Source organism: Pseudorca crassidens, chromosome 10 (assembly GCF_039906515.1).
Source record: "Pseudorca crassidens isolate mPseCra1 chromosome 10, mPseCra1.hap1, whole genome shotgun sequence".
In the NCBI taxonomy this organism is placed as follows: domain Eukaryota; kingdom Metazoa; phylum Chordata; class Mammalia; order Artiodactyla; family Delphinidae; genus Pseudorca; species Pseudorca crassidens.
In genome coordinates, this window is record NC_090305.1 from 95,146,339 (window position 1) to 95,172,004 (window position 25,666).

The 25,666-nt window shown below is 39.8% G+C and overlaps 1 long non-coding RNA gene across 4 annotated transcripts in view; it reads right to left on the reverse strand.

Moving 5' to 3' along the window:
* Positions 1 to 25,666, reverse strand: part of LOC137232677 (uncharacterized) — a 920,890-nt gene that overhangs the window by 507,290 nt on the left and 387,934 nt on the right. For all 4 annotated transcript variants that reach the window (XR_010947135.1, XR_010947134.1, XR_010947132.1 and 1 more), the window contains one exon: positions 11,250 to 11,372. This is a non-coding gene — a long non-coding RNA (uncharacterized lncRNA). The remainder of the gene's footprint in view (positions 1 to 11,249; positions 11,373 to 25,666) is intronic.

The window sequence follows — 25,666 nt, forward strand, 5'->3', positions numbered from 1 at the left end:
GGCTGGAAGTCTTTATAATGTTTTATTCTGAACCTTCTTACAGATTAGAATTACATTTAAAATTACCAATTTTTGAACACTTATTATCTACTAGGCCTTGCAGTAGACACTTGAGATACAAGATTGAACAAGATATACTCTCTTCCTTCAAGATGTTTACTGCCTAGTAGGTGAGAAAGACAAGTAAATGGACAATTAAAATTTGGTATAATCAGATAAAAATGGGTGATATTTATCGAGCATTTATTCCATTCCTGGGTCTATTATGAATGTTTAACATGCACTAATATACTAACCCTCACATGGACTCTGTGAAGAAGTGGATTTTAAATCTCCATTTTACAAATGAAGAAAGCAAAGGAAGGTTAGCTTAACCCAGAACGACACTATCAGAGCATGGTGGAGCTGGGTTTAAACCCCCAGAGCCCGGCTCCAGAATCCACACCTTTAATTTGTTAAACTGTACTGTTTTCCCAATAAAATATAGACGAATAGAAGAAAGTAGAGATAGTAAAGAAGCTCAAAGGAGACAAGTATAATTAGGCAGGGAGTGCCTTGCAAGGGCAACAGTACATGAGTAAAAACCTAGAAGAAAGTGAGATCATAGCCAATTCAAAGACGTGGGATAAAATGTGTGTATAATAATCTTATCTAGCTCCTGAGATTGTTATATGTAGTGTATGGGACAAATTAGATAAAGCCTTAGTCCAGTGCCTAACAGTTAGAAAGCACTTGGTACCTATGGGCTTCCTTCACCATCATCAACGTCATCCCCAGGCTGACTATCAAGAGGTATGCTGTTAGAGGGAATCCAGGCATCAGGCGGGGTGGAAGGAGGTGAATTTGATCAGGATTTCCCAAACCAGAATGGTTAACAAAAACACTTCAGGAGACTTTTTTTTTTAATACATATTTTAGAGCTCCACAGCAAACTAATAAATCAGAACCTCTGAGCGGTGGAATACAGAATGTGCGATTTGACAAAGGAGACAGGTATAAGATTTGGGAACCACCAAGCTCCATAACCTTTATCTTTCCAAGCCTGACATTCCATGATTTCAACTTAACACTTGATCTGGTACCTAGAAATTTGGAAAAAGCGATACAGGTAGAAAAGAGAGAGGCAAGAATATTCGTAACATTATATTACTCAAAGCCAGAGTAAACAACATTCTGGCACAGGGTTATTTTGATGCTGCTCAAAACAGAAGTCACCAAATGTAATTTTAAGAAAATCACCCAAAAAACTGTCATATTTATTATGCTGAGTTTCAACCAAGGGCTGATGCTCAGTCCACCCATGAACCTGACCTCACCTTCCACCACATACTTGAATCTCTCACCATTCCTGATTCTCATGCTGTTCTTCAGTCTGGTCCACAGTGAGGGAGCAAAAGGGGGCTCTGGGATAAAGCATGTCCAAGCATATCTGTTATGTATAATCCTTAGTAATTACATATAGGTTTTTTATGTTTTGGGGGGTTTTTTGTGGTACACAGGCCTCTCACTGTTGCGGCCTCTCCTGTTGTGGAGCACAGGCTCCAGACGCGCAGGCTCAGCAGCCATGGCTCACGGGCCCAGCCGCTCCGCGGCATGTGGGATCTTCCCGAACCGGGGCACGAACCCGTGTCCCCTGCATCGGCAGGCGGACTCTCAACCACTGCGCCACCAGGGAAGCCCACATATAGTATTTTTTATATGTGACAGAGCAGAGCAAAAATTATTAATGGGGGAATATTCCCAGCCTTACCTTCCTCAGTAGTCATCTAGTGAGAATTGTGTCTTTAATAGCTTGGTTCCTGGGATTTTGTGATGGAGACTCTGGGTAATGGCTAGACAGAGATGGTTTACGGCTAAATAAAATAAACAACAACAACAAAAAAAACATGGCAAGTGGTAGAATGAAAAGGATAAGATATTAAAAACAAGAACCTGCTTAAAATAAAAGAAAAAGTTTGGAGTGTTGACAGCGGGGAGGGAAAGAAAATTTCAAGTTTAGCTACCGCTCTGAGAGATATTTGAGAAAATTAGGAAAAGATAATTTTAATGAAAAAAGATGGTAGTTTCAGACTGTATCTGCCTTGACATTATTCAAGAGGTTTCAGAAAAGATTCAAAGTGTCTAAACTACTTTTGATTTATGGACTGTGTTTTTCTTCTAAGGCAGCACTGACCAGCACTGGACTATATAGAGTGCTAGCTTTTATTGGGGTCACACACATGTCAACATAGCCATTTTGATGAGATCAGATCTAAATAACTTCCTAAAAATTCCAGGAGCCCAGGAACCTGGATGGACTCTTTATTCAAGCCTCAATCTAGATCTTCATAAAGTAACAGCAGAGATCCAACTACCATATCTCCAGAAGAAAGAGGAGGATTTCTACTTAGTTATGTCAGTTAATCTGCCTAAACACACAGGTGTCAACCGTACTCCTGTTCAATTTTAAAGTTAATAGAAAACTGGGTTTGTATTAACTCTTTGCCTCTCAAGTGTTAATTTCCCAGTTTAAATGTATTTGCTAAAAATATCCAAACTCAAATTAACTATGGGTAAAAGTAAATATAACAGTAATTTTTCTGAGACCTAAACAGGCCACGTGGATATTTCATAGCTGGCAGTGGAGTTGCTATGAGACTAAGACACAGCCGGGTTCAAATCCTGGCTCTATCTTTGGCATGATACAGGCAGCAGGTAAAGAGATGGAATTTGTTTATAGTCCATGAGGAGCAGAGGTTCCATCCAGGCAACTCCAGAAGTTACTCAAGAGCCAGTGACCCATTAATTGAGCACCTGCATTTCTTTCACCAGGACACAGAGAAGGCAAGCTCCTTTGAAATGTATATGGTGCTGGACAGAGGCTCAAAGCGTCAACAGAGAATCTGGCCTGAGGTCATCATAAATCCACACTGAGAAACCTCAGAGAAATAGCTTTCATCATCCTCAAATTAGCAAATGGAGTCCAGGAGTTTTTATTCCTCTCACCTGTCCCAGTGGAAATGTGAAATGCTCTCAGGTCACAGCCTGTTGAATATACTAGAACTTTCCACTGTGAGTGAAGAACCGACTCCCCCACCAAAATTATATAAACATGCATATGTCACTCATTTGTCTTCACCTACTGATTACAGTAAGTAAACTGAGTCATTCTTACTGCAGTATCCAATTAGGTATTTACTTGAAGTCTCAAGTTAAAGAACCCCTCTAACTATCGGCAAACATACCTTGACTGGGGGGACTCTAATGAGAGCAGAATGTACAAATCAGAAGCCCAAGAGTAGAATGTAGCCCAAGGGCATGTAAGAGTTCTATGAAGCTTTTAATCACTTGAATCAGCTACCATCTTGACAATATTTTTAAATGAAATGTTTCACATAAAATTCTGGATCACCAGTTTCTCTTGGCAAAACCAGACCCATATTCTCACAAGATGACAATCTAACATTACTGAATGGCAGCTGCCCACTTTAAACAGGGCATGTGCTCGCCACTTTGACACAGGCCTACCAGGTCATCTTACTCACTTAGCAGCCAGCCTCCTGGAGACACCTTTGTTCTACAGGTTTGCTGTAGTAAAAGTTCTGACAGCCCCATGAGCCTAACCAGAAAAGCAGCAGCCCCCTCACAGAGCTCTCATTTAATACTGTTTATATCTGTCTCAGTATGCTACTTGTTATATTTGTATCTTTCACAGCCCAATGTCTTTCACAGACTAGGTGTCACTCTTTTTAGTTGAATAAATGAATAATTTAAGCTGAAGACAGCTTCTAAAACTTCTCCTCCCTTGCTTTAAAGACAATACTTCTTTTAATGCAGCCTGAGGTCACATTAAACAATTATAAATATCTGTTAGCAATTATAAACATTCTATTGAACTCTCCCCCCTTCTCAGATCTTATTATAAAAATAAAACACTGGGAATGACCTCTTATAATCTATGGACACAAACTCAGAACATCCTTCAAGCATCAGAAGAGGATGGTTCTAGTTATATAATTTTAGATTTCTCCAGCTTGCTTTAGGGAATAATCCCAAAAACCTGGTGTTGAGCCATCTCTCGGAATCTATGGTGCCTTTAGTCATAAGTGCATCTGAAACATCTGATTAATCATCAGGAGAAGATACCTAATGTGAAGACAAACACAGCCGTTGCACAACACCATATGTCAATACGCCGAACTTTTGGCATAAAAGCAGTAGCAGAAACTGCCTAATGTGAAGGAGATGGAGGGAGGCTGGATAAAGAGAAATGGGGAATTAATATAGGAAGAGTCAAGCTAGCTGCTAATGGGTGACATTTTCTCTCCTAGCTGGTACTTTAAGAGAAAGCTCTTTAGGGTTTCCTAAATGATAAGAATGACTAAACTATTAGGTTAACATGGAATTAGAAATTACAAAGAAGTTCATCTCCATTTGTCTAATGTGGGGTTGTATGTGCTGACTTGTTGCTGCTTATGAACTCCAGAACCCATGCTGTTAGCTTTGTCAAAAAAACCAAATTCAACTGAGTAAATTTGAAGATCTAATTTGCTTAATTTCATGATTCATGAATCAGGCAGCATCCCATCTAAACAGATAGAAAGGAGCTCCAAGAAGCTGTACAAAGTGGAAAACTTTTATAGGCAGAAGGAGGCAGGGCAAGGAATCTATTCTAGCAAAAACCAGATTGTTTCAGGCAAGGTCACCCTCCTTTTGGGAAAGGCAGATGTCTATCAGGCAGATTATCTCACTAGTACTGACCAGGTAACTCCAGGTTGACTGGTTAAAGATCACATTCCTGGGAGAGGCCAAAACTGCAATTAGGTTAGGTATGAAGTCTTGGTTTGCTGACGTGGGTCTTAGCACAAGTTACTCCATTTTGGGCCTGCTGTTCCTTTTTTTTTTTTTTTTTACCAATTTCCCCCCTTTTGATCAGGCTCACAGCTTCACTGACAGATGTGATCCAAATTAAAGATATTAGCACCACTCTCAGCTACCACTCTGTGTTCTCTCAATTTTTGCTAATATACCATGTGGTACTCACAGGTCATGACATTTTTGGTAAATCTCTGAGGTATTCACAAGTCATAACTTTAGGTTCATTCTTTTTTTTTTTTTTTAATTCATCATTCTCTTTGTTCCTTTTTTGATGTTCCAGTCTTAAGATCATTTTCTTGGTGATTAACACCTGCAAACATTCATTTAAAGATTTTGAGAGAATACAGTGTACCAGGGGAACTACTATGATTATTATAAGTAGGATAATTTCCAACATCTGGGGTGTACTTCAGAGCCATGATCCCCAAGGCCCAAGCCAATCAAAATCAAGTAAGTCAGAGAAAGACTCTGTTGAAGGAGTCACCTTTTTAAGGCAAGTGGCTTGCTCAGTGATCTAACGTAACTGAGTTTCAACTTCCCCAGAAGTGTTAATCCAGGTACAGCAGGTGGTGTTGGCCACAGCACAGACACCTCCTTACTCACCTAAAAGACAGTCAAGGGCTGTCCTATTACCAAGAACGACTTTGGCCAGAGATTCTTAGGATTTTTTTGGGGTAGCTATTGTTTTAGCAATGGATTCCGCAGTACTTTCAAGAGTTAAGGAGAGGTTCCTGATCATAGCCTCATTTACATTTACTCCTAACCAGGGAATTAGAGGCCTGCCAAAGCAAATCCTGATTTATGAAAGCATCCTGGTAGGTTCTTCCTAACTCAACGATGTAAACTCACGGGAGTGGACTAGTGAGATGTCTCAGTCTGTCTGTGAAGAGGTAGGGGCACAGTTAGGTAACCTAAAAGGCATTGATCTGTTATACATCAGCCATGTAGGCATTCACTTTTTAAAAAATGTAATTGGATCCTTTGCAGTCTTAGCCAGCTTGCCCACACATTAAAGTTTCTTTCTAAAGACTCCTTTTCCACAAACCTTTTACAACTTTCTTTTTAACATTCAGATTCTGTTCTGTTTTTCCTCTTTCCTACTCTGAAATACCCAGTCTCACATTAGGACAAAATTACTTTCTTTTCCCTCAAAAAAATGCATCTCTGTTTCTCATTCCTTCTCTTACCAAAAACACAATCCTACTTTGCATGCATACAGAGATGTTGCCCTTTTTCTTTCTAATAGCATTAAACAGTTGTGAACAGTCTGTTACTGACAAATTTATATTTTCCTCATAGTACATTTCCAATGTGACACAAAACATGTTTACCATTAGACCAAAATATCTTTAGTTCCTCTGCTAAAGGAAGCCAAAAATGTATAAACCTGTTTTTAGTAATGTTTCAGTTTTTTATTTGGAGATAATCTAGATATTCAGTAAATTTGACTTAACTCATCATTTAAATTAACTTAGCAAAACCTCAAGGTTACAAGTAACCAAAAGACTTTGGCAAAAAGTTCACCTAGAAACTCTTATTCCATTTACATCTATTACATCTTTAAACCACTTGTTCTTAATAATCATGTTTCGATTACCTGCAAAAACTTCATTAGACATTATACAAAGGTAATCATCATCCTAAGTTATTTTTCTGGCCAACAAATTTTGTAGGAGATAACATGAACTTAATTAGTAAACCCAGATAGAATGAAAGGATTATATTTAATGCTGATAACTCTAAAGATATGCCTGTTTTAATTAAACCAAAAACCTTAAACTAGCTTTTATTTACTAAAGATTAATCCTATATTATGAGAACTTGAATTTGAGTTATGTTTTTATATTTCCAAGAGCTTTAGGAATCCTTAATTTATATAAGCACTTAATTCTCTTCAAGCCAATCAAATAGGGCTCTTCTACAAATCATTTATAGTAATATCATCCAGAGGTAGAAAACACCATATATCTACAACACATATACATAGATACACATAAACATATAGACAGACACAAACAGACACCTTTTAACTTCTATTTAAAAATTTTAGCCATGAATCAGACACAATAATACAAAATTCACTAGTTATAAACATGGTTGGATCCAAATTACTTTTCTGGCAGCTAGAAAAATTTAAAGTTACCTGCTCAGGTAGCTAAAGCTTTTTTTTTTTTCTTTTTTTAATATTTAAAAAGAGGGTCAACGATAGAACCTTAAGAACGTCTGTATTTAACAGAGGACTGCAGAAAACTCAGCTAGGAAGAAAGACTGAGAAAGCATGATCTTTATTAATTTTTTTTTTTTTGGCCGCATCACATGGCTTGTGGGATTTTAGTTCCCCAGCCCAGGCCTTGGCAGTAAAAGTGCTGAGTCCTAACCACTGGACCGCCAGGGAATTTCCTAAAGCTTTTTATTAATAGTAGTGAAGAAGACACTTAAGATTTTCCATTTGCCTAAGTTTCAAAATAACCTTTCTCCCTTTACTTTTTTCCTTCTGATAAGAATTACCTCCCTGAAGTTTTCATTTCAAGGAGATGGCCTAGATAAGAAGATAAGAGTTCTAGGCGAAGACCAGGTAGAACATTTACATCTCCAAGGCACAGAGAAAGAATGCAGGATCCTCCAATAAGGACTTTTGTTCCCTAGGACCAGAATTTTTATACCTACAAGTTGTTTGCCTTTGGAATGTTTCAGTAAATCTTTTCACAAAAGCTTCAGAAGGTTTTTCTTTCCATCTGGGTACATAGTTTTCTTTTAGCTTAGAGGAGAAGGCTTTAAAAAACTTTTTTGTCTATCAGGCTCTGAATATCAGCTTCACATTTGGCCAGCTTCTGATGACAGAGCTACTTAAAACAAAACAAAACAAAAAAATCCTTTCAAATATCTTGTTACTTTTTAGCCCGGACAAACAGTAAATAATTAAATAATTTTGGCAATATTGAGTAATTCCCCTTCAAGAGGTGTCCCCAAAAAGGATGCAAAAGATATTTTCTTTTCCTCTGTCTACCTGGTATTACAGAGAGAGATTCAGGAGAGCAGACTCTGGTAAGAATTCTCACCCTTTACTGACTTCTGCCAGTTTTTCCAGGATACAACATGCCGGCTATGAATAGCGTTCAAAGTACAGAGTATAGCTATGATCTCCACCAGAACTTGGCAAGATTTTTTTTTAATTTTAATTTCAGTTTTCCCTTGGCTGTTTAAAAGTATTACTGGTGGCAGTTTACCAGAGCGTCCCTCAGAGGCCCATCAGCTCTTGAAGGGGCCCACATGGGGGCCCTCCTTTAGGGGGACAAATGGGAGCATTTGAGATGATGCTGAAGACTTTTCATAGAGCGTTTGAGAACTTTTCTTCCCAGTGCCCCAGCTGATTACAAGAGAGACATCAGTCCCTGGGTCAGCATTTTGATGTTGCTTATGAGGATGTGACGTAGAAGGCCCAGGTGTTGTTTTGGGTGCCAGGACTTAGAGCTGTTGTAGCTGTAAGGCCAATCGCTTAGCAGATTTTTGCTTGTGGTCTTGTTCCAAAATATTTGCAAAGTGCTCAGCAATGGTCATGAATTCAGTCAAACCAGCAGCCTTCCGTCCTATTTTCTGCCCTTTTATTAGTCCATTTATCTCAGGAGAGAATTTCTCTCTCTTTTTTTTTGCGGTACGCGGGCCTCTCGCTGTTGTGGCCTCTCCCGTTGCGGAGCACAGGCTCCAGACGTGCAGGCTCAGCCACCATGGCTCACGGGCCCAGCCGCTCCATGGCATGTGGGATCCTCCCGGACCCGGGCATGAACCCATGTCCCCTGCATCGGCAGGCGGACTCTCAACCACTGTGCCACCAGGGAAGCCCCAACTCAGGAGATAATTTCTTTACAAACAGGGCACCTAGAGCACATAGAGTGACCTCGTTTATTGAATGAAACCTGGAATGTCTTAGGAAAAGAGCTTCCAGACAGACTTAAAAATCTGCAACAGATTCATCTTATGTTTACATGTCTGAATAGTAGACCAACCAATGTGGGTAGGGAAGACTTTAGGAATGGCTTTTAAAAGATTGGTTGCTATTTCTTGAGCTTTATTTTTTGGTCCATGAGGGGACCATTTTGAACACTAAGGATCTCCTCCTCAGGGTTATGTCATTATGCTTCGCACATCCATTTTTTGGCTTCATCAGGTCCTACCAACATGTGCACAAGCTGACAAAGATCTGACAACCCAGGGTCATACACCCTGATAAAAACTCTAAACTCTTCAGAAAACTTTTGGGAATCCTCCCTAGGTTTAGAAAATTCTTTAACTACTGCCTTTATTTCGGTGTGTAAAAGAGGAGTGAAAGATACCTAAAGAGGATCTCCTGAAACCTCAGGTGGTGTTATTTTAAAAGGCAACTGTTTAATAGTCTCTTTGCAGTTGAAAGGCAGTTTAGGTGGAGGATTAGTAGAATATGAGCACCCTGGTAAAGGATAGAGGGGAACAGTAGGAGTTATGTCAGTTTTATTGCTTTTGTTTTGAAACTGAGCAGGACTCTGTGGGGCTCCTGGGCATGGAAGCCTTTCTGTGTCCCCTGTTTCTTGTTTGTAGGGAACAGACTCCAGCCTCCATGACCTTCCCTGAGTTCCAAAGGGCAGATTCAAACAGTTGAATCAGGGAAGGGAGGGGATGCAGAGACAAGGGAGGAGCAGTCAAGAAACAATAGTGCAGCCTTGGGGCAGGGTCCTGGTTCTCAAGGGATACACATAACAATATCTTTAAGCTCTTTATAGAACTAAAACTCCCAAGAATGGAAGATGTCAGCATTCTTAATTCCAGAGAAGACCACCTGAGGCCATATTAAAGGAACTAGAGAAGCTCATCAAGAGATTACCTGAGACCAGGCTAAAGGAGTGCAGGCCCTGCACACACCCTAATCTTATCAGCAACCCCACCCTTGAACCATTGCTATAAACACTTCCCACCAAATCCTCCCAGGTTGGGACCCACAGTTTTCGAGGGCAGGAGCCCGCTGTGTCCCCCTTTGCCTGGCAAAGCATTAAAGCTCTTCTCTTCTACTTTACCCAAAACTCTGTCTCTGAGATTTGATTTAGCACAGTGCACAGAGGCCGAGTTTTCAGCAAAAGTTTTAGGTACCTCTTGGGTCTTTAATTTTCCATTAGTCTTTTGCAACAAATTTTTCATTGAGGCTATTTTGGAATCTTGAAGGCTTTTGGATGTTTCTGCACACCAACTAAAACAGGTATCCCATTCTGGTTGTTTAATTCAGGAACGCTTGCTTTCAACTGCACTTCTTAAATGAACAATCTTGTCTAATTGGAACATTCCCCATAATGGCCATTGTAATACTAGATTGCCTTTAGTAAGATTTTGCCATTTTTGTAGATATTTATAGCTTCTGGGACCATAGTTCTTAGACATAAAATAAGCACCTGTGCCAGAGATGGCATGCCCAACTCTTTGGAATTTAAGCATTCCATTTTATTATCGTTAATTTATTTATTTATTTTAGCTAAAACTTTGGGTCTCTTGGAGCCAAACTAATACCTAAAAGGGATGTGAGGCCTTTCTCACCTTCCGAGATGGCCCACACTCTGTGGAGTATGTTTCTCTCTAAATAAATCTACTTCTTAAAAAAAAAAAAAAAAAAAAAAAAGGGATGTGCCTCTGGGTTGGGAAACTGTGTAATGTTTTGCAGTGCACCTCATTGCACAGAAATTTTCTCGAGATTGGCAGGTCAATGTCAATCTAACCCATTCCATGACCAACTTAACCTAACATGGGTGTGTTAGGGGTGCGCACTCTAACACCTTTTAATTGCTTGACTCATGTACATTTCTGTGGCTTTCTGGCTTCTGAGATGCCCATTAGCAATAGCCTCTACTTCATGTGCACATTAACATACCAGCATTGAAGACATATGGGAACATATGTATATGTATAACTGATTCACTTTGTTATAAAGCAGAAACTAACACACCATTGTAAAGCAATTATACCCCAATAAAGATGTTAAAAAAAACCCAAAACATACCAGCATTATCACTGAGATGTTACTGTGGAATGGCCAATAGAAAGCCCTGTGTACACCAACAGCAGTTCCCATGGAACAGGGGGCTGGGGAAAGAACTGAACCAGCAGATCCCAAAGAAAGGGAACTGCAGGCTGATTCCAGACAAATGAGGAACTCCAGACTAAACTGCCAGGAGTTCCCAATGTGGAATCTAGGGACAGAACCAAAGGCTGACGTTTTCCAATCAAATGGAAAACTGGACTGAACCAAAGGCTAGGGTGTTGGGTTCTGGATGGGACCATCTGCTCACTCATGCTGACCTGCCCTGTACTGCAAAGCCAATTAGATCAGGAGCTTGACACAAAGAGAACAGAGCTCAGAACCAAGAAGAACTTACCCACAGCCCTCAGAAACGGTGAGAAAGACAGAACTCAGAAGAGTTTGTGGTTACTATGCCTCTGTTTCTCATTGTCCCTGAAGCCACTGGAAGTCTCCTTCGACTCCACCATTGTCACCAAGTCTGTTAAAAAACAAAATTCAACGGAGTAAATTTGAAGATCTAATTTGCTTAATTTCATGATTCATGAATCGGGCAGCATCCCATCTTAGCAGATAGAAAGGAGCTCTAAGGAGCTGTACAAAATGAAAACTTTTATAGGCAGAAGGAGGCAGGGCAAGGAAGCTATTCTAGTGAAGAAAGGATTGTTTCAGGCAAGGTCACCTTCCTTTGGGGAAAGCCAGGGGGCTTTCAGGCAGATTACCTCATTAATACTGACCAGATAATTCCAGATTGACTGATTAAAGGTCACATTCCTGGGAGAGGCTGAAACTGCAATTAGGTTGGGTATGAAGTCTTGGTTTGCTGACTTGGGACTTAGCACAGGCAACTTCGTTTTGGGCCTGTTGTTTCTTTTTTTGACATTTCAACTGTGTTTTCTCAGACTCATGGCACAGAAAGATTTCTGCCTACTTTACATGTCAAAATGTATATATCTGTCCTGTCTCTGTCACCTTTCCTTTCCCTTAAATTTGCACATGGCAAGGAAATCACGCAGATAAAGGGATTAAGAGGCAATAACTTAGGTAAGGGGGGAGGCTTCAAAAGGATACAATCTGAGCTGGCTCCTATGATCTATACAAAAATAACATTCATCATGGTAGACCTGCATTTTAAAAAACACATAAAAAATAAATATTTGCTGCATATTTTATCTCTGGGGCCTGAGAAAGTAACCGCAGCACTTTGTGTTCCCAAAATGTGACCATGCTAAGTTCTAGAAGCTTTTAAAAGATACCCAAGACAGAAAAAGTTCACACCTGCACTTGGAGTTCAACCAATGAAAACATTTAAAGAGAATTTCCAGGGCAATACATGAAGCACAAATGACGAAGCTTAATGCAGACCAGCACATGTATATGAAATTTCTTATTTTTAAGCCAGGGTAGTATGTTTTCTTAATTGAAGACAGAAAATTTTTAAAATACTACATTTCTTCTCTGTGCTAGGCATGTGTACTATCTCATTTAACCTGTTCAAACACACAGAGGGTAGGTATCTATACAATACCTGCTTCTCTAGATGAGGGAGCTGAGGTTTGGAGAGGTAATTAATTTGTCAAGGGTTATCACAATACCAAGAGCTAGGGCCAGAGTCACATCTGCCCTCTTAAACCCCACTCCAGACCACCTTGGACGACATCACAGCTACCTCCCAGCACAGTTTCTCATTTTAGATGCAGGGAGTTAAAGTCCTCCAAGGTAGAGAGGCTGCCTAATAGTGGATATAAAACCTGTTAGTATGACCAGCTCACTCTGGTCTAGACTGACCCTTCTGGTTTTGGGCACCAAAATATTGCATCCTGGGAAATCACTCAGTCTCTGTTTGAAAAAGAAAAATTTTGTGCACCAGTAAACCCCTCAGTTGCAGGCAAACTGGGACAGTTGGTCACCCTACCTGTGGTTTTCCCACATATGTAGGGGCAGAGTCAATCCTAACAACTGCTTCTTTAGCATCATTCTCCCGTGTCCCCACCACAGCCTACATCTGATCCCCTAGGGCCTAGCTAAAGCTCAGAGCCAAAACTAGCCCCTAAACATCGTAGAAACTCAACATATATTTGCTGAATTTGTGTCCATGTTTGTCCAGCCTCCCAGTTCATGGACCATGGTGTTTTGCCTCTAGTCAATGTTCATCAGTGTTTACTGAATCGTATATAGATGAAATCAGTCTGTAATAAACACTGATGGCAATCTTAGAGAAATAAAGAAGGTTCCAAGCAAGGGAGAGCTCTGTGTCTACAACTTGATGATGGTAGAGGACTCGGGGGTCAATTGAACATTTATGAATATCACATCTCTCTCTGCTAGAAGATCAATTGGTGGAGCCACATTTCCTCTCCTGGGCAGCAGGCTCCCCAAATCACTGCTCGACTGCCAACACCAGCTGGGCTTCCAAAGGAGCAAAGGTCAAGGTAGGTGCCCCAAAGACTGTTCTAGAAAACAGTTCTCATGTCTCAGGCAATGTGCTAATAATTAGCCCATTTAATACTTGCAACAACATGACACCGTTACTATTATTATTCCCATCCTATGGATAAGCTGACTAAAGCTTCTAAAGGGACTGAATCCAGAAGCCAAGCTCTTAGGCACAAGGACATAGTACGTTCCATGTTATCATACAGTTGATGGATATGCCATGCGTAATAATGTGGTACCTCACTGATTTCTGTTGTCTTTGGGGTGTCCAGATAATAACCAGAATAGTTATTTTCTGGTAACTGACAGATGTTAGGGAGTAAAAGATAATGTAAACGGATCTTTGTATATTTAAGGTAGATTAAGTTTGCTTGTTCTTTCTTCTGATTTTTGAAACTTTGTACTTGGAACTTGTAGATCTGAACCTGTGCCAAACACTGTAAGCAGTTTTCCTATACCTGCATCTGCAAGTATCTGCAAACTTAAAAATGCTTCCCTCGAAAGGCCCTAAATATGCCCTTCTGAAAAAAAAAAATCCCGTGCAATGTCTTTTGCAAATGTCCCTCCTTTCTTTCCCTTGCCCTCCCTTTTCTCTCCTTTTGTGTGAATTGGATGTTCTTGTACCAATATAACTAACTGAGGGAATCAAGCAAAATGTAAATGTAGGTGAAGCCATACTCCTTGAGTATAATATCCTTAACTACTCTAATTATAGAGAATATATTGGAATTGGCTGAATCCTACAGGAAATAATTCTTTAAACTTCTCTAATTTAACCTTAGAAATGCATAGAATCAAGAAATTTTAACACTAGAGAGAATCTTAGAAATAATCTAGTTTGGTGGTTTTCTACCTTTGGTCTACAGAGCCCTGGGAGCCTGATTAGCGAGTGACCAGCCAACAGGGTCCCATCAGCATCAAGGAACAGTGACAGGTAATGGTCAAAGAGGGGCTCCTGCTCACCTTCAATGAGCACCGATGGCATATGTTGTGAGCTGACCCACCCAGCACGTACTGCAACCCCTTTCTAGCTGGCCTCCTGTCCTGCACAGTGCCTGGGTTCAGTCAAGCAACACACCAGGTACAAGTGAGCTACATGAAAAGGCAGCCATAGGCTGGGGGTTCAGATCTTCTGGCAAGGACAATGGCAGCATCATTAGGCAGAGCTGTGTAGAGTTTCTGGATTCCAGTCTATAGTGTGGTAGGTATCAAGTGATGGGCAAGTGACAATGTGGCTTCCACCAGAATAGGGACATGGTGGAAAATTCTCTAGCTGCTTTGTTCCTGGATGGACAATATGCATGCCCAGCTGTCCAGCCTTCCAGAGACCCTGTAGGCTTACTTGTATCTTTTATTAAGCTCTTCCTACCTGAACTACCTACAGTAGATTTGGTGGTTGCAACCAAAAACCCAGACAAATTTGCTTTTACGTCTTGATGTAGTGTTTCCTTATGATTTTATTTAACCAAAGAATTCTGGGAGGAAGAAAATGTGACAACTATAGATTCTATCAGCTGCCTATCAGTTCTGATTCTATCAGTACTCTTATATACAAAGAACTTGGGGTTCAGAGAAGTGAAACTATTAGTGGTAAAGCTGAGTTTAGAATCCAATTCTCATGATAGGCTCACCAAGTGATGTTCCAGAAAGTGACCTTGGCAAACCAGATCCCATTCAATTGCCCAGTCCTTAAGAATCACCTAGGTGGGACTTCCCTGGTGGCACAGTGGTTAAGAATCCGCCTGCCAATGCAGGGGATGCGGGTTCGAGCCCTGGTCCAGGAAGATCCCACATGCCACGGAGCAACTAAGCCTGTACGCCACAACTACTGAGCCTGTGCTCTAGAGCCCGGGAGCCACAACTACTGAAGCCCTCGAGCCACAGCTATGGAAGCCCACGCGCCTAGAGCCCATGCTCTGCAACAAGAAAAGCCACCGCAATGAGAAGCCGGCGCACCGCAACCGGTAGCCCCCACTCGCCGCAACTAGAGAAAGCCCGCGCACAGCAACGAAGACCCAACGCAGCCAAAAATTAATAAATAAATAAAATCTACATTTAAAAAAAAAAAGAAGAATCACCTAGGTGGCCTTTGGCTGGCCCTTCCTGCACACTATTTAAAAAGCTCCAGTTTTACAAATTAAAATATTGTTTCCTTTTACATTTCAAAAGTTTTCAAATGTCCTGCTGTAGACTATCAAATCTTATTATTTTGTGAAAGTCTCCATTATTCTAATAAAATGTGATTAGCATTCCTCAGATTTCTCCTTTCCAAAAGTATTAAGATATTTGGCGACAGTTCCTAGAATGCTACATCAATCTTTTTTTTTTTAATTAAAAAAATTTTTCCCAAAAGGTGTATCTATGTCAATATGACCAACATGGTGCAGGTCTTTCAGATTATAGTACTGTATCACAGATGGAATCTGAGATTATATACTATAGCATAGCTAAGAGCATGAGTTCTGATATCTGGGGCATATTATCTACCCTCGTTAAGATCTCAATTACCCTATCTGAAGAAAACAAGAGTGATAATCATACCTACCCATCTCATGGGATTGTTGTAAGAACTACATGGAATCCATGCAAAAATCACATCATGCCTAGCACATAATATATGCTTAATAAGAGTTAGCTGCTATATTTTTCTTCTCCTCCTCCTTCTTCTTCTTATTAAAACAAAATCTTAACTCTGATAAGGAAAATTCCAGAGAAAATTGCTTCGTGTCTTCCAATCCCAAACTCCTTTCAGATTTCAAAAGGAAATGCCCCAGAGGGCATTTAGTTATTTGTCCCAGAGTCTGTTGGTAACGTTTTTTCTGCCCAGGAATGAGGGTGAAGGGAAAAGGAGCAGCTGGCCGACACACTCCACATTAGAGCCCACCCACGTCATGCAGGCTGTCACAGTCTGTGGAAGCCTCATGCTGGAAGCCCATCTCTCAGAGGACCTTCCATTTTCCTGGCATCATGAAGAAAATGGCTGACATATTCCAGAGTTTGCAAAGTTCTTCACTGAAGAGTTTGACTTGATCCAAAACACCACCTTCTGAGGACGCAGGTGGGACAGATGTCTTTACTCTGACTTTCCAGGGTGCACATTTAAGCTGGCAGATGGCACACTAGGAGGTACATGCCCGGTCACTGGCACACTTATATCTTCTGTCTTTAGCCCAGGACTCTCTAGAGACTTATATACAAGTAACATTTGCATAATATATTTGAAGAGCCAATTCTAAATCAGTTTATAAATCATAGGTTGTACATTTCACAACCAAACAGGCCAGTAATCTAAGTGTGTGAGTCAAGTCTGGTGTAAGGCAATAGGCAGGGTTGTTTCTGAGAGCATCTAAAATTCCCTGCCTCCCTGAAAACATTCACCTTCAAGAGTCGTTAATGTGCAGGCTTACTGTCACTCTTACACACTGCTGCTGGGAATAAAAAATGGTACCACCACTTTGGAAAACAGTTTGGCACTTTTTAAAAAGCAAAAAAAAAAAAAAAAAAAAAAAACCAACCCACCTACCGTATGATGTAGTCATTTCATGCTTGGGTATTTACCCAGGAGAAATAAAAGCATACATCCAGATAAAGACTTGAACACAATTACTCAGTGTAGTGTTATATGTAATAGGCAAAAACTGGAAACAATTTAAATGCTCATCAACAGGTGAATGAATAAACATATTGTGGCATATCCACAATGGAGTTCTACTCAGCAGCAAATAACAAACTATTAAAACACACAACAACATGGAAGGACCTCAGAATAATTATGCTGACTGAAAGAAATTCTAGAAAGTACAAATTAATCTAGAGAAAGCAGGTGAGTTTACTGAACCTAGGGATGGGCAGCAAGGAGGAGAGCACAGAGGGTAGGAAGGAACAGAATACAAGAAAGCACAAAGAACCCTTTGAGGGTGATGAATCTTTTCATGATCTTGATTGTGATGATGGTTTCACGGGTGTATACAGAGGTCAAAATTTGATACTATAAATATGTGCAATTTATTATATGGCAATTGTATCAGTTTGCTAGGGCTGCTATAACAAAGTATTGATACCACAAACTGAGTGGTTTAAACAGAAATTTATTTTTCCATAGTTCTGAAAGCTGGAAGTTCATGATCACGGTGTAGGTAGGGTTGGTTCCTTCTTAGGACTGTGAGGGGGAATCTGTTTTGTGACTTTCTGCTACCTTCTGGTGGTTTGCTGACAAACATTGGTGTTCCTTGGCTTGTAGAAGCATTACCCTGACCTCTGCCTTTGTTTTCACTTAGTGCTCTGCCCATGTGCATGTATGTCCAAATTTTCCCATTTTATAAGGACTCAGTCATTTTGGATTAGGGGCCCACCCTACTCCAGCATGACTAATCTTAACTAATTACATCTGCAATGACCTTATTTCCAAATAAAGTCACATTCTGAGGTCCTGGAGGTTAGAACTTCAATATATGAATTTGTGGAGACACAATTCAACTCATACTAGCAATTATATGTAAATAAAACTGTTTAGAAAAAACCAAAAAAACCTACCAAACCAGTTAAACTCAAATTCAACCATCAATTTTATGTAAGAGTTGAACTTTTCCCCTTTTTTCCGTAAAATTAAGTCAACTTTTTAAGTGTGAACATGGTACTCATGCTCTCTCTCTTTCCCTCTCTCTCTCTCTAGTTTTGACTACTCCATGTTGTGGGGTGATTCAGTTCTCTTATCCTTTTTTTTCTCCCCTCACTTTTCAACTCATGAAGTTTCTCAGGAACCTTCTTTCTTGGAATGTGCTGAGACACCATGCGGCCTTTACCCGGTGAGAAGACATCATTTCTACATCGAAACCACCCCGTTTTCCTCTCATTAGTTCCGAATACTTTAAGTGGTACTGCTTGGCATGAACGTGATCATAAACACAAACATAAAGACAAGCACTGGCACTAGATGGCATTTTTCTTCACTCAGTTATAAGGATGCTATTCAAATGACTCAGAATATGCTTATATTAATTTTTCAGATTATTATTGGAATTCAAACAAATAACATTTTCTTATAGCAACCTAGCAGACTCCTGAGAGTGTATCCACAAAATCCTGGGGGCCCTGAGGATCCCAGTTAAAGTTATACTACTGCTAGAGAAAGATTCCTCACCTAAATATCAAAGAACAAGATTAGGCTTAGTGCTCCTATTAACCAGCAGTGTGACCTTGGATAAGGGCTTAAATCCACCCAAACTTTCCAGATGCTCTTGAGGTACGCGGAAATGTTAGCATTCTTGAGACTTGAGTTTGCTCATCTGTGAAATGAAAGGGTTGAGCCAGATTACCTCTAAGGTTCTTTTCAGCCCTCAAATCCTATGGTACTTGCTGAACTGAATTGCAATACAGCCTCATTTCTAATGACAAGCCTAAGTCACCACTTACATATCGCACATCTTTCTGTGGTTTTTTCTTCTCCCAAAGTCACAAAACTCAAAACTAAGTCCCTTTTCCAAAAGACTGCGTACAGGGCAAGGTTTGGGCAGGATACAGACTCAAGGGTACAAGTGAATCAAACTTCAGAGGAATAAGGATTGCATTAGATGATCAGTCTGGTAGGAGAGTAGTTAAGTTATCCATGAAAATGGAATACAGGCAATGTTTTACTCAGAAGAGACTGCTGACATGCTCAGAGATATAAAGTGTGAATGTCTGTTATAAAATGGAGTGCAGTCAAAAATGCAGACAAACTTGACAGAGGAAGGTGTTGGATGAAATGTAGGGAAATTCTGTGAGCTTCCGTGTTTCTGCAGGATGTGTATAAACCATTTGTGTCTACTCTGCCTGACAATCTTTCTTTTAGAGCCTGGTATGCCCCTAGGACTAAAAGTAAATGTGGACATTAAATTTATGGTAATATGGGCACTGAATTCCAGTGCAGTAGTCTCTAAGCATTTTCTTACGAGGAAATATTCTGAACTTCTTTAAAGTTTTACGGTTACTGAAAGAAAAAGGATGTCAATGAAAGAAGGAGTACAAGCTGCTATTGGGGCAGCTGACAGTCGCCTTTCCGTGCTTTAAGTTCTCTGGGAACTTCGGGAAGGCAATATGGTGAGGGTAATCAGGTTAGCCATCCACCAAGAACAGTTTTTTTGTTTTTGTTTTTGCTGTACGCGGGCCTCTCACTGCTGTGGCCTCTCCCATTGCGGAGCACAGGCTCCGGACGCGCAGGCTCAGCGGCCATGGCTCACGGGCCCAGCCGCTCCGCAGCATGTGGGATCTTCCCGGACCGGGGCACGGACCCGTGTCCCCTGCATCGGCAGGCGGACTCTCAACCACTGCGCTACCAGGGAAGCCCACCACCAAGAACAGTTTTAAGAGGAAGTGAGAGGAGAATATAGCCAATATTTATAATAACTATAAATGGAGTATAACCTTTAAAAATTGTGAATCACTATATTGTCCATCTGTAACATATACTATTATACATCAACTATACTTCAATTTAAAATTTTTATAATAGTTAAAAAAAGGAAGTAAGAATTGGAAAGCCCTGTCTAGCAGCTGTTCTATGTATGTTTTGTTTGCTGTAATTATGGCCTCTTCCTTGCTGTATGACCCTGAGTCAGTCATGTGCTGGCTCTCCTACCTTGTCAAACTTGTTATGAGGACTAAGCGAGATGAGAACCAACAGTAAGAGAGATTGCTGTATTTCTAATATATGTTGCTATATATTTAATACAGATCGCTGTGTGTTGCAAACTTTCTTCTACTCTTAGGCACACACCTCATCTACCTTTGCCAGTTTCCCTTGCTATTCGGTGTAGCTATGTATCTGAGTTCTTGCCAATAGAACGTAGGTGGAGGTGATGTGAGCCATTTCTTAGCCTGGCCCATAAAATTTTCCCGTGTGGTCCTTTCTTCTGTCTTTCTTTCCCCACCCTCTGTGTGAATGGGAAAGAGTCTGCAGAAATAGAGGAAGAAGAATCAAAAGATGGAAGGAGCCTACACCCTGAATGATCATGTGGAGGCCACCCAACCAGGAACACACTCTGTTACACAAGTGTGAAATAAACTTGCCTTATTTAAGCTCCTGGGGTTCTTTATTTGTTCCAGCAGCTAGCATTATATTTACTAATACATTAATATTTAGTGAATGCTTGCTATATGTTAGGCACATAAACATCTCTTTAATCCTCACAAACCGCATGATATAGATGCAAATACAAAGAGGACTTAAATAACTTGCTCAAGTCCATACAGGTTGTGCTGGAATATAAACCTTAGTAACATGAATAAAGAGCTCTAGCTTATAACTATTATAGGATATTGCCTCTTTCAATATAAGAAACATTACAAAGTGTATTACCTGGCACAGAGTAAGTACTTAATTTATGTTAATTTATGTTAGCTATTATTATACAGGCAAAAAAGAAATCAGAATGGAGAGCAAATAACTGAAAACAAACATATCAACTAAAATCTTTATAACATAGAAGCAAAAAACCTAAATAATCCAGTATTTTTTAGTAAGGCCTGGCTGTCTAAAAATAAATAGTAATGAAAACAGAAAAAAATTGAATATGTTAAATTGATGACCCAAGCTATAGTTTATGTATCCATAGTTCAATAACCAAATGGGCATTTCTAATGAGTATGTTTACTATAACATACGTTTTAGCAAATAATTGATAAAGGCCTTATTTCTCACCAACAGAAGACTGGTGGAATGATACAGCCATAAAGCATTATAGTTCTAAAGACTTTTTAATAATATGAAGAAAATGCTCATGATATATGTGTTCTAATTATATAGAGACATTAATTTATTAATTGATTCAATTCATCCATTCAAAAAATGTTTACGGAGTACCGATTACATGCTGGGTGCTGGGCTAGGAGACGGCCATCTGGTCTCTGCCTTCAGACAGTATATAGTGTAGCTTTTTAGTGTAGGCTTCGTCAACAGACTGGCACAGTCCCTTTCTAGGGCTTAGTTTTCTTATGTGTAAAATAAGGAGGTTGGCTTAGATGATTGTCAAGGGCTATGTATGCAGCAATTAAATTAAGTGGAAATGGGATTCTTGATCCAGTCAGGCATAAGGACATAATTTGGTGTATGTGCAAGGTTATAACACAACTAAAGTTGCAAAAGTACCATAAACCTATCAATGTGAGTTATTTAGAACAATGAATCATCTTGGTTTGATGCAGACTAAGGGGTTTCTGAGACGTGAAACTTCTAGGACTAAAACCTGCAAAGTCCTAGGCAAACCAAGATGGTTGGTCACCTTAGTTTCATGTCAAATTATTAACTTAAATGCTAAAACAATTTTAATTAATAATAATCAAATTATTTTGCTAATAATTAATACATAATAATTACAGAAACCTTAATGAATAGTTTTTTTGTATTGGAATGATTTCATATGCAGTACAAAACTGAAAGAACAGGAAATATGAATATGTAGTAAAGTCATTCAACTGTCAAAAATTTTTAGAGAAGTACACATTTCATGTGAGAGTTAACAATGATCACAACAATCACATAATTATGAGTTTTACAGTCATCGTCCTCTGAAAGCTTGGTGATGATTAGTTTTGAAACTATAATCTTAATTCAGAGGCTGTAAAGAACACTATTAATATTTCAATTAGAGAGAGACATATTTTCTTTATTATTATTCTTTTTATTGAAGTATAGTTGACTTACAATGTTGTGTTAATTTCTGCTGCACAGAAAAGTGATTCAGTTATACATATAGATACATACTTTTTAATATTCTTTTCCATTATGGTTTATCACAGGATATTGAATATAGCTCCCTGTGTTATACAGTAGGACCTTGTTGTTTATCCATTCTAAACATACTAGTTTGCATCTGCTAACCCCAAACTCCCATTCCATTCCTCCCCCCTGCAATCCTTGGTAAGCATAAGTCTGTTCTCTATATCTGTGAGTCTGCTTCTGTTTCGTAGAAAAGTTCATTTGTGTCATATTTTAGATTCCACATGTACGTGATATCATATGGTATTTGTCTTTCTCTTTCTGACTTACTTCACTTAGTATGATAATATCTTCATCTCCAGGTCCATCCATGTTGCTGCAAATGGCATTATTTCATTATTTTTTATGGCTGAGTAGTATTCCATTGTATATATATACCACATCTTCTTTATCCATTCATCTGTCAATAGATATTTAGGTTGTTTCCATGTCTTGGCTATTGTGAATAGTGCTACTATGAACATAGGAATGCATGTAACTTTTTGAATTATTGTTTTGTCCAGATATATGTCCAGGAGTGGGATTGTTGGATCATATGACAACTCTATTTTTAGTTTCCTGAGGAACCTCCAAACTGTTTTCCATAGTGGCTGTTCCAGCTCACATTCCTGCCAACAGTGTAGGAGGGTTCCCTTTTCTCCACATCCACTCCAGCATTTGTTATTTGTAGACTTTTTAATGATGGCCATTCTGACTGGTGTGAGGTGATACCTCATTGTAGTTTATTTGTACTTCTCTAATAATTAGCAATGTTGAACATCATTTCATGTGCTTATTGGCCATCTCTGTGTTTTCTTTGGAAATATGTCTAAGTCTACTGCCCATTTTTCAATTGGGTTGTTTGTTTTTTTGTTGTTAAGTTGTATGAGATGTTTATATATTTTGGAAATTAAGCCCTTAGAGAGGGATATATTTTCAACTTTTAAAAGTTGTGGCTTAAAATGGCATATTATAATTTTGTTCTTAAAATACAGATGTCCTTTTAAAGATTATTCTAAGATGATCACCTTCTAAAGTTTCACCTTTCTTTCTTCCCTCATTTACCACATACACCAGTACAATTAGGCTAATATCAATTATAATGTTTCTTCAAACTGAAGCTGAAGAACCTCAAGGGGATAATGAGGGAACCCAAAGGGATTTGTAGTGTCTCAACAAGGCCAACTCCAGGGGCAAGAACTCCTCCCTACATCAACAGTAAGACCTGGCTCCCTTGGGAACTCTGGGGCCCTTCTATCCATTCCATTCTCCTTCAAAGCCTCCAAGGTTTTCCAATATGTAAGAAATAAATAAATATTTACTAATAAATTTAGGACCCCAGAACTGGGTGAGCTCACTAGGAGTAATTCAGATACATTTGAGGATTCTACAAAAGAAACAAATGAGTTTGGTTTAGTTATCCCTGTCTGTTGACTGAGTGTTTCCTCTTCATTCATTCCAACGACAAGGGGCTTTTAAGTGTCAGTTGATAAAACAATCCTGAAACCACTTCGCAGAGTTACAAAATGGCAGTTCCTAAAATTTGGACCCATAAACCATTTAGGCAATTCATCAAATTTCCAATGACTGAATCAAACTTCAGATTTCTTTATAAACGCTCTGCCTACATTTGTCCTCCTCTGTCCCACAGCAATCTTTCCAACACACAGCAATCTTCATGCTCCTCCACAACCAGGCCCCCTCCCCAATTCTGGCACATACATTTCTTCCTAATGATAATGCTCCTTCTGTCAGAAGCCAAATATATGCAATGGTCAAGGGGAAAGAGGCAGAGGTTCCGTTCTCACCCTTGCCTTGGGGAAGAAGGAAATTAGTTTAAATAAATGATATGGTGATTTAAAAAGAAATGAACAGTGGAGAGACAGAGTCTGTTTCTCTCACTGGAGCTGCTAGTGCTTTTAAAATATTCTGTCACCTGTGTCGGTTCTGTGAAATAATCATCCCACCTGTCTGACCTGATGTCTTGCTTTAGTCCTCACTACCTGGCTAATAATGCCTAGTGCTTCCATGTGTTGAATGCTTACTATATACCAAGACCTGCACCAAGTATTTTACAGGCTTACTCTTACTTAACCAGCACAACCCTTTGGGATAGATACTGCTATTAACCCTACTTTATAGCCAAGGAAACTAAGGTTTAAAGAGGTAAAGTGACTTACCCCAGAGGGACACAGTTCCTAAATTGCAGTGCTGGGATTTAAAGCAGTGTCAGCCTGGTTTCAAAGTTCATACCTTGGAGTCTGACTCAGTTTCTTCTTAGCTGGGCTTAAAAACCATTCTCATGAAGTCTCTTCCAAAACCTGGAGCCTGCTAGATATCTTGCCCCTGGGAAAAGGAACTCCAAACCACCAAGAATTGCTTCAACTGCTCCCCAGGACCTACCTCTGTAAAGCCCCACTGTGCAAGGTACAGCATTGTTTCCCCTCCTCTCCCAGAAAAACCTAAAGGAGACTCCCTAAGAAACCTGTGTTTTGTCTTTCCCTGATCATTCAAGTTCTGTGTTTCTACCAGAGGCCAACCCTCTTTCGGACAAACTCCAAGCTACATGTAATCAGCATGAGAAAGGGAGGAAGAGACAAAAGTATGGCTCTTGAGAAAGGTTCTAGACAAGTTATTTTGAAAGTTTTTAAATCTTCTTTTATAGGTAGCACCCTCCCACTCTAGTTGCAATGGGCCGTTTCCTATAGCTGTCCTTCTACTCTTCACTTACCTTCTTCCCTAAATCCTAATATCTTCTTTCCCTAGAGCTTTCTAAGGCACACTGTGACCCACTGGTATTTATATGACAGTTTCAGGATAATATAGAGTAAATGGACATATGAGAGCATCAAATATTTATCAGACATCTATGAAAGACACCAAGAAATGCTATAGGAATCAAGATATAAGATTATTGTTGTTAAATTTCTACTATGTTTTCAAGGAATTCAAAAGATGATTCTATAATAATGAATGTATCCGCCCTAATTCCCCAGAAGTTCTAAGCTTGGACATCATGAGGAAATGTCACCACATTCTCTTGCGTGAAGGTGCTTGGCACTGAGAGGTTAATAATGCTCTAGCTTAAATCAGATCCCCCAGTAACAAGCACCAAGGGCTTCTCTGGAGTCTGGCTCTAAGCTGGCCACTTGGAAGATGAAACTCAGGTTAATGAGCAGTTTCCAAAAACCCGTCTCCACCTTGCTCTCTGACACCCCCCTCTCCAAACAGACTATATTCTCAGCGCTCCGCTTATGTGAACACAACTTTCACACCTAACAAATCAGAAAGCTGTAATTACAAAGTTTCAGAAACGTTTTCTGAAAGCCTCCCTAAATAAAAAGCTGCTTCACCGTTCATTTAAGTGCCACAATACTCTCCTTCCGCGGCAAGGGCTCAGACCAGTTCCGCGTGCACGTACACCCAGGCATGTACACACAGCACAAGGAATCGCCATTCATTTTAGGAGGAAGGGTCAGATTTCATACTGAGACTTGGTTCTGTCGGGTTGAATTTTATCTGCTTCTCAGTCCCCGGAGCCCAAGTTCTACGTTGCACACAGATCTGGCACCGTTGTGCCTAGCTGGCCTGCTAGCGTGGGCTTT